The sequence below is a fragment of the Heloderma suspectum genome, chromosome 3 (genome assembly GCF_057233095.1).
Source record: "Heloderma suspectum isolate Gila_16-S chromosome 3, 16-S_ref, whole genome shotgun sequence".
NCBI classification, from domain to species: Eukaryota; Metazoa; Chordata; class Lepidosauria; order Squamata; family Helodermatidae; genus Heloderma; species Heloderma suspectum.
This window is the reverse complement of record NC_139460.1, coordinates 28,414,406-28,424,899: the sequence shown is the minus strand read 5'-3', so window position 1 is coordinate 28,424,899 and position 10,494 is coordinate 28,414,406.

Sequence of the window (10,494 nt, the reverse complement as noted above, 5' to 3'; positions counted from 1 at the left end):
TGTCACAGAGAGGAAGGCCAGGATCTCTTCTTGATCATCCCAGAGTGCAGGACACGGAATAATGTGTTCAAGTGGCAGGAAGCCAGATTCCAGCTGAACATCAGGAAAAACTTCCTGACTGTTAGAGCAATACACCAATGGAACCAATGACCTAGGGAGGTGGTGGGCTCTCCCACACTGGAGGCATTCAAGGCAAGGCTGGACAGCCATCTGTCAGAGATGCTCTGACTTGGATTCCTGCATTGAGCAGGGGGTTGGACTCGATGGCCTTGTAGGCCTCTTCCAACCCTACTATTCTATGATTCTATGAGGACAGGAAGTCCATCCCCACAGGAAGAGGGGAGCTTTGTTTCAGAAACAGAGGCTGAGCGACCCCCCAGTCCCAAAGAGTGTTGCCATCTTAAGAGGCTAATCAGCAGGGCTCCTGTAAGAAATGCGTGACAGCAAGGAAGGACTCCTCAGGATAAAGTGACTCCTCATGAGTAGGAGTTTGACCAGAGAGCTCTGCTGTATTGCAGCTGAACCCTGGATGGGGCTCAGTAGACTCTAGTGTTAAAAGACTTCAGTGTCTGCCTGGCTAGTAGGGATGTATGAATGTCACTTACCTTTTCACGGATTGTGTTCATTGTGGGGGGAGAGGCGCTCTGTCCCTCCCCCTGGAATCCTCGATGGGGGGGAGGCGATCCAGTCCTCCTCCCCGGAATCCTGCCTGGCCAGCTCCGCTCTGCAGCGGAGCTGGCCAGGCCCGGTTGCAGCTGGAGTTCTGGCCGTGGATGGGCTGCTGTGGACGAAAATGGCGGCTGCCATAGCAGCCGCCATTTGCGTCCAGCCAGGCAGCCGTGATGGACTACGTAAGTATTTATGTAGCCTATCATGGCTGGGCAAAAAAACCCCAAACAGCGTACACAGATGGCGGCGGTTATGGTGGCCGCCATTTGCATTCCTTTTTCTTTTCGCCATAATAGCTTACTTAACTATTTACGTAGGCTAAAACGGTGAAAAATAGGGAATTCTTTTCCCTATTTTTTTTTTTTTGCTTGGCTTGCCATGATAGGCTAAGTAAATACTTACATAGCCTATCACGCCAAAGACCAGGACGACAATGGCGGCTGTGGCAGCTGGTCGAAAGACCAGCCGCCGCCACCGCTGCCAGACCCGCCGCCAGAGCTGCTGCCATCTGGAACATCTGGCCCAGGTAAGCCTCATCCCGGGGGGAATCCACGGGGGGCGGGGGGTGGCAGGCCATTCCTCCACGGATTTCGGGGGGGCCAAATGCCAGTGCATTCGGCCTCACTGAAATCTGTGGCGGAATTCTCCGCCATCCCTACTGGCTAGTGCTGGAAACAATGTTGTTCCTTCAGCTTCTGTGTTTCCTGCCTTGCCTCCCAGACCTTAAGAACATAAGAATGTAAGAAGAGCCATGGTGGATCAGAACAAGAATCCATCTAGTCCAGCATTCTGTTCACACAGTGGCCAACCACTTGTCGACAAGGAACCCACAAGCAGGGCATGTTCCCCAGCAACTGGTGTACATAGGCTCACTGCCTCTGGTACCGGAGCTAGCATATAGCCATGAAGACTAGTAGACAATGATAACCTATTTCTCCAGGAATTTGTCCCTTTTTAATGGTGCCGCCATTTGCGTTCCTTATTTTGGCATGTCTTAGTCTACGTAAACATTTACGTAGGGGTACGTTATTTGCGTACCCCTTATTTTCACCATCTTAGTCTATGTAAATGTTTACGTAGACTAAGACGTGCCAAAATAAGGAATGCAAATTCCTTATTCATTTGCGTACACTTTTTTTTTTTAATCAGCCGTGATAGGCTACGTAAACATTTACATAGCCTATCACGGTGTTTTTTAAAATCTAGACGTGATAGGCTACGTAAATCTTTACATAGCCTATCATGTTTTTTTTTTTTTTAATCTGGAAATGGCGGTGGTGGCAGCTGGTCGGAAGACCGGCCGCCGCCACTGAACCGCCGCCGGAGCTGCCGCCGCTGCCGCCTCCAGGAAGATCCACCGAAGGTAAGTCCCGTCCCGGGGGGGGGGCGGGGGGCCATTCCGCCACCAATTTCGGGGGGCCGAATGCGCTGGCATTCGGCCTCCCTGAGATCCATGGCGGAACATTCGTACATCCCTAGCCATCACTTAGGGATGGCAGAGAATTCTGCCATGGATCTCCGTGAGGCCAAATGCCAGTGCATTCTGCCCCCCGAAATCTGTGGTGGAACGGCCTGCCCCCCGCCCCCCCACAGGACGAGACTTACCCGGGGCGGATCTTCCGGGCGGCGGCAGCTCCGGCGGCGGCTGCGGCGGTGGTGGCGGCGGCTGCGGCAGCTGGTCTCCCGACCGGCTGCTGCTGCTGCCATTTGCAGTCTTGTCGGGTTTTTTTTTTTTATAAGACATGACAGGCTACGTAAAGACTTACATAGGCTATCACGTCTGGCTTAAAAAAAACACAACGTATGCAAATGGCGGCGGCTACGCCCGCTGCCATTTGCATTCCTTATTTTTGGCCATCTTAGTCTACGTAAATATTTATGTAGACTAAGACGGCGAAAATAAGGGGAACGCAAATAGCGTAGTGGACGGTATTTGCGTTCCCCCTTATTTTCGCCGTCTTAGTCTACGTAAATATTTACGTAAACTAAGACGGCCAAAAATAAGGAAGGCAAATGGCAGCGGCCGTAGCCACCGCCATTTGCGTACACGCTTTTTTTTTTTTAAGCCAGACGTGATAGGCTACATAAGTCTTTACGTAGCCTATCATGGCTGACTACAGGGACGCAAACGGCGGCGGCTATGGCCTCCACCATTTGCTTCCCTGCTAGCCATTCGTCGGATGTCCAGCTGCTGGCGGAGCCGGCCAGCGGCTCTGAGGAATCCCCGCGGAGTGGAGCCGGCCGGTGAGGATTCCGGGGGGAGGGATGGAGTGCCTCCCTCCCCCACTGGTTCGCTCCGCTCCACCAAGTTTCTGTAATGCCCACTATATCCAGGTTTTCCTTTAAAATCAGGCACTCCAACTCTCATATTTTGGTGCGGAGGCTTCTACTGTTTGCACATAAACACCTATACATAGTATCCTTCTCCAGATGCCTCTGGTGTGTGCATCTTTTGCTATGGGACATTGGCCCCTTTGGTTGGCTATTATGTTCTACCATGTACTTCTGGCCTATTTCCTCCCCGTCTACATTTGGGCAATCAAAAACATTTTCATCTTCATCCCTTTGGGATGATTTAACCCAAACTGGATGCCAGCTCCTATCAGCTTTCCCCCAGAGTTCAGTTTAAAAGCTGCTCTGCCACCCTTTTTATGTTTGGTGCCAGCAGTCTGGTTCCATTTTGGTTCAAGTGGAGCCCGTCCCTCTTGTACAGGCCCGCCTTGTCCCAAAATGTCCCCCAGTGCCTAACAAATCTGAACCCCTCCTCCCAGCACCACTGCCTCATCCATGCATTAAGACTCCTCAGGTTCACCTGTCTAGCTGGCCCTGCACATGGAACAGGTAGCATTTCCGAGAAAGCCACCTTGGTGGTCCTGGATTTCAACCTCCTACCTAGCAACCTCAATTTGGCTTCCAGGACCTTGTGACTACATTTTCCCACATCGTTGGTACCAACATGGACCACGACCACTGACTCCACCCCAGCACTATCTACTAGGCTATCTAGACAGCACATGACATCCGCAACCTTTGCACCAGGCAGACAATTCACCACGCGGTCCACCTGCCCATCACAAACCCAGCTGTCCATGTGTCAGATGATCGAATCTCCCACTACCACAAGCCCCCTCTCCCCTGAGGCACATCCTCAGTGCGAGAGGATATTTGTTCTTCTTCTGAGGAATGGGTCCCTTCTAAGACCTGCATTCTCGGTGACAGCAGAGAAGCTGTCACCCTGTGAGTGGGACACAGCTAATAGGTCCCTGAAGGTCTTATCCACCAACCTCTCTGCCTCTCTTAGCTTCTCCAGGTCAGCAACGAACTCATTCCCTGAGAGCCAGGTGCTCATTACACCAAGCACATGCCCATGACTTCCATCCAGCAGGCAGATTGTCGTACATGTGGCACTCAGTGCAATACACTGGATAGCCCCGCCCCCCTGCTGGCTTTCTACCTTCATAACTGGTTTTTTATTTGGGTGTATTTTCCCTGGAAAACTTAGTTGTTCACTGTGAGAAGGTGGAGAAATTATTTATAGTTATTTATTTACAGTTACTTACTGTGAGTACAGAATAGGGAGGAAAGAGTCAACTGCCCTAGCTTCCTTTCCCTGTTGCTAAACTCACAGAGTTGCTTAACTTACTTGTTTGCTGATGTTTTGTCACTGGGGCTGAGACACTTCATCACTGGGGCTCCTCTTGGTCTGAGAGCTGGCTCCCTCCCAGGCATGCCTTCTTATATAGATAGGCCCAACTGCTGCTGCAGGGAATCTGATTGGAGGGCCTTATTTGAAAAGCAAGGGAGGAGGCTGTTTCTGAATTCCTGATCACCACTGGCTTTCAGTGGCTGGGAATGTAGGTCAATTGGTCCCCCAGGGAATGGTAATTCCTATTTAGGAAGGAGTACTGCTAACAATAGTGAATGGGAGACCTATTGAGTGGAGATCCTCTATTCAATTGGTCATTGGAGGGGACAGTAGACAAAGGCTAGGTGATTTGAAAAGGCTGTGGCTTGCAAGGTCTGGATCCTTTTTCTCTCTGTTTTTTAAAACTTAAATGATATGCTGAACCCTTAAACTTGCTTTATTTAGTGAATTGCTTTTTAAGGCCTAAGGCCTGAGCCTAAACTGAGCCCAATCTGAAGCTAGCATGCACATTTTCCTTCTTTAAGCAGATGCTTATTCCCCCTTTCTAAGCTTGGGGTTAGTTTAAAACATGCAGCTGAGGTTCTTTTCAGCCACTCAGTGGTCTTTGTTAATGCAAGGCTGCAAGGTCTGTAAGTTCTTACTGGCTTCCCCCTGATATTTAGCTCTCTCTTGTAAGTTTGTAAGGGGTCAACCCTCTGGGATTTAGCTGTGCCCTTGTTTTGACTTCAGCTGCTATTTATCAATTTTAAATTGTTACCTGAGGTACTTTAATAGATAAGTAATTTCACTTACCTTTCCCTTGCACAGTTGCTTAACTCGCTTGTTTGCTGACGCTTCGTCGCCGGGACTCCTCGGGTTTGGAGAGCTTGCTTATGCTCTGTGTGCCTGACCCTCGGACTCCTTCTTGACTCTGCTTCTGGAACGTGTAATGTATCAACCAGCCTGCCTAACTGTGTCTGACCTTGACCTGCTATCTTGACCATTACTCCCTTAGCCTGACCCCATGTATCTGACTGCTTGCCTGTAGGAATGTACGAATCCCCTACCTGCCAGTCCGGGGGGGGGGGTGTCCACAGGGGGGGAGGCGATCCATTCCTCCCCCCCCCAGAATCTTTGCTGGCTGGCTCCACTCCGCAGCAATTCTGCGGAGCCGCCGGTCAGCTCCAAAGCACCAGCAATATGGCCGCAAATGGTGTCCTGGACGCCACTTGCGTCCGTGCTTTTCATTCACACAATAGGCTATGCAAATATTTGTGTAGCCTATCACGTAAAAGCAGGGATGCAAATGGCATCCAGGACACCATTTGCGGCCATAAAGGCCTTAGTTTAAGGTAAATGCAGCCATTTACAGCTGCATTTACCTTAAACTAAGGCCTTCATGATGGCCACAAATGGCATCCTGGATGCCATTTGCATCCGCAGTCAGTCCCCTTCAGCCAGCGATATGGCCTGGTGGCCGTATCGCTGGCAATCCTGAGCCGGAGGATCTGGCCAAAGAGGATTCCGCGTGGAAGTGGAGGTAAGTGTTCCATTCCGCCATGGACTCTGGGGGGCTGGATTCTTTAGAATCCTGCCTCATTGGAGTCTGTGGCGGAATTCTCTGCCATCCCTACTTGCCTAGGTCTGTTTCATTACCTTGTCTCTTGGTTAGCCCCTTCCCTCAGTGTCTGTTGCAGCCAATGCAGGACAGTAGGCCTCAGTAGAAACCTATTTGGATCTTCTTCACCTGTGGGGGTTCTCTCTCTGCATGTTGGAAGGGAAAGAGCATGCCAGTTTTAAAAACCAGACAAGCTTGTAGGGCAGGCCTGGGCAACTTGTGACTCTCCAGTTGTTGGTGGACTGCAACTTCCCTCACCCCTCACCATTGGCTATGCTGGCTAGGGGTGATAGGAGCTGCAGTCCACCAACATGTGGAGGACCACAAGTTGCCTCCTGTCTGCTCTAGGGTAAACCAGCCTGGACTGGTGACAAAACATGGACATATAACAGTTACTCTTTTCCATTTTTTTTTTTTTTTAATTATACTTGTATTCTTGTAATACATTTTAATTATGAAAGTTTAACCATGTCATTAATATATAATTGATGGATAATTAATGAACTTTCCATTCACTATTCTTAATCCTGGGATGAGTTTACATGCTATCTGAAGACTCTGCTGTTCTGAAAAATGTAAGAAGGAAGAAGAATATTAAAAATCTGAGATAACAAAAAGGACAAATGCTGCCCTTTAAAATATCTCCCAGTATTTGGCAACTTAAACTGTTCTGATTTCTGTATGTCATTTCTCATATATGTGAGCAGTTTGAATAACCCAGATTTGCCACTATTATGCTTAGTGAACAGGGAATTCTCAACAAGTAAATAAACAAGACTGTACTCCTATGACCACTGAACTCAATAGGACTTGCTTCTGAATGCACATGCATAGAATTGTACCATAAATGTATTGGTTTTTTTTTTTTAAGCACATTATATTCATTGGAAATATTGCACACAAATTAAAATTAGGTACCGATATTAAAGGATCACAAATCAGAGCTATATAGAAAGATGGGTAATAGAAATATTTTGATAGGTTACCTATTTTTTAAATCTCATGCTATTTCTCAGAGCCATTTGATCTTCTTACGGTCAGGTGCAGTGACATTGTGCAGCAACCTATGGACACCTTGATATATGCTTAACATTTTGATATGGTCACTCCTTTTCTGTGACTCATGTTTTAGATCTCCAGGTCCAAACCCCAAGTCACTAAATTCCAGAGTAGTTCCATTGCTTTCCTTGGAATAGTAAGCCAACACTGACTAATGGCTTTACTTAACTTACAGGTTGCACCAGATAGGTTCATCATGCCACTACAAATCCTTTGAGAATACGTTAATGTGTATTGAACTGTGTGATTGGGGTACTAAATGTTTGTTTTGCTGACCATTATATTCCAGTAATCACATTCTGCTGAACTAAAAGAGGGTGGGTTCACTCAATCATTTTGAAATGTTGACCCCATGATCTTGTAGAAGCTTCATTGCATCAGTCAACACCACAGAATAATAATTTAATCCAGGCTGTGGATTTTTGAATTCTTCTCAAACTGGGGAGAGGTAACAAGTGGGGTACCACAGGGCTCCGTCCTGGGCCCAGTGCTCTTCAACATTTTTATTAATGACGTGGAGGAGGAGGTGCAGGGAATGCTTATCACATCTGCAGATGACACAAAATTGGGTGGGATAGCTAAAACCTTGGAAGACAGAAACAAAATTCAAAGTGATCTTGATAGACTGGAGTGCTGGGCAGAAAACAACAGAATGAAATCAGCCAAGTTTTGCACCTAGGAAAAAGAAACCAAATGCACAGTTACAAGATGGGCGATACTTGGCTCAACAATACTACAAGGGTGAAGGATCTTGGAATTGTTGCAGATCACAAGCTGAATACAAGCCAACAATGTGATGTGGCTGCAAAAAAGGCAAATGCTATTTTGGGCTACATTAATAGAAGTATAGCTTCCAAATCACATGAAGTACTAGTTCCCCTCTACTCAGCACTGGTTAGGCCTCATCTGGAGTACTGTGTCCAGATCTGGGCACCACACTTTAAGAAAGATGCAGACAAACTGGAGAGGATTCAGAGGAGGGCAACAAAGATGATCAGGAGACTGGAAACAAAGCCCTATGTGGAGAGACTGAAAGAACTGGGCATATTTAGCCTTGAGAAGAGAAGGCTGAGGGGAGATAGGATAGTGCTGTTCAAGTACTTGAAAGGTCTCCACAGAGAGGAAGGCCAGGCTCTCTTCTCGATCATCCCAGAGTGCAGGACATGGAATAATGGGCTCAAGTGACAGGAAGCCAGATTCCAGCTGAACATCAGGAAAAGCTTCCTGACTGTTAGAGTAATATGACAATGGAACCAATGACCTAGGGAGGTGGTAGGCTCTCCCACACTGGAGGCATTCAAGATGAGGCTGGACAGTCATCTGTCAGGGATGCTCTGACCTGGATTCCTGCAATGAGCAGGGGGTTGGACTCGATAGTCTTATAGGCCCCTTCCAACCCTACTATTCTCTGATTCTATGATTTTCAGAGTAAGTATCTAGCTATGAAGATGATGTGCATTGGAGGAACTATTGGCTGTCCATGGTACTGAAATTCTGAAGGCTGCTTAAGATACTCCTTAGCCATGTCAGAGACGGCATGTTTTTGTATTCATGCTGCTTCCCACCACACATTCAGAAACTAAATCTTGTGTTGTGGTTTAACTATTTTATTTATTTATTTATTTATTCCAAATATTTCTTGGCCACCTCTCAGGGCAATAACCCTGCCAACGCAGCTTACAAGATCAAAACACATACGCATTAAGATACTGAAAGCGATAAAACATAACACAATAAAAAACAGTAATATGATTTCAAAATGCAAATATACACATTAAAATAAACTCAGTACATGTTATTGTAAATTAATGGAAACTTGTGCTTCAAATATGCAAATATATGCATAGTGGGAAATCCCCCCACCGCCCCAAAGTGAAAAAGTGGACTTTGTTGTGAAAAATATGCACCTAAATCTGCCTTGAATTTACAAAAGCATGTTTTGTTTTGATCAGATGACAGAAATATTCATGCACCAAAACCAAAGTTTTGATGCTGGCACATCTTTCGCTTCCAGATTATTTATTTATTTATTGCATTTATATCCTGCCTTTTTTCCTCTTGTGAGGAACCCAAGGCAGCTTACATTCTCCTCCTCCTCTCCATTTTACCCTCACAACAACCCTGTGAGGTAGGTTGGGCTGAGAGTGTGTGACTGGCCCAAAGTCACCCAGTGAGCTTCCATGGCCGAGTGGGGACTAGAACCCGGATCTCCCAACTCCCAGTCCAACATTCTTGCCACTACACCACACTGGCTCTCCAGTGTATTATATATTCGTTTGTTGCATTAATTGTCCTTGTCTTCCAGAAATACAAGTAAATATAAGTGATCCTGCTTTGGCTGTACTGCTGAACTACATTAGTAGTTAGGAAGCAGTTCAATGCTGTTGTCTGTCCCACAGAGTTTATGAAGAAGATGGGTACCACTTTGCAAATCAAAAGGAATCTCAGAGCTAGGAGTGACCAACTTATTCTTGGCCCATAGCCACATGGCATTATGTTCCATCAAACCAAAATGAGATTGTAGTTTTTAAAATTTGGAGTCTTGCTTCACCCCTCAGAAAATGCAATGAACCATAAATAACAGCACTGGTTTGCAAGAAAATAGTTCCACTCCTAAAGGAGACTTTTCTTCATGTCCTCTAGCCACATTTTTGCTGGCTACTGTGTTTTATTGTTCTCCCCCAGCCCACCCCCCGTTGCCCTTGTCTTCTTGATTTTATAGGCCACTGAAAAACAAATACACCAGCACTCTTCTCTTGTGTACTATATTTATAAATGGGACATGTATTGCCACCAACCAGTTACACACCACTTTCTAGGATATAAGAACCGTTAGGATATAAGAACCTTTATTAATGGAAATAAAGTCCAGTATCACTGATTTCTGCAAAAGTCAGGATGTTTCAAAGCCTTTACAAAAGCTCGCATCACACTCAAAGAAATTCTGCTACAAAATTTGCAGATTTGTATTGAAGTCTTCATGTCAAATTGTGATTTTGCTCTGCACTGTTGATTGTTACCAACCAGAGGAGCTGCCTTCTTTCGGGAAGGGGTACATTATGCTTCAAAGTCAATGAAATGAGCAGAACTCTCAAGTTCTTACCAACTGGTGCTTCAGATTTGTTCTAACTAATGTTGCTGTGCCTTGGAGTATTGTCATGTAGCTCCAGGTTCAGAAACATCAACTGATTATAAATTTAGTAGCACAATTATTAACTAGGGTTTGTTGCAATGCCCATACGTTATGGGTGGTTAAAAGATCTTCATTGGTTGGCAATTAGTGTCCAGACTAAATTCAAAGTGCCCTTTCCAGTTCACCTTTAAGGGCACAATACTATGCAGGTTTAGACAAACAAAAGGTCCTACAACTCCCAGCATGCCCCAGCCAGCATAGGGAATGGTTGAGGAATGCTCGGAGTTGTAGGACTTTTTCTTTCTAAACCTGCATATGATTGCACCCTAAATGGCTTTGATCCAGGCTACCTCAAAGAACATCCTCCCCATATGACCCTCCTTGTGCATT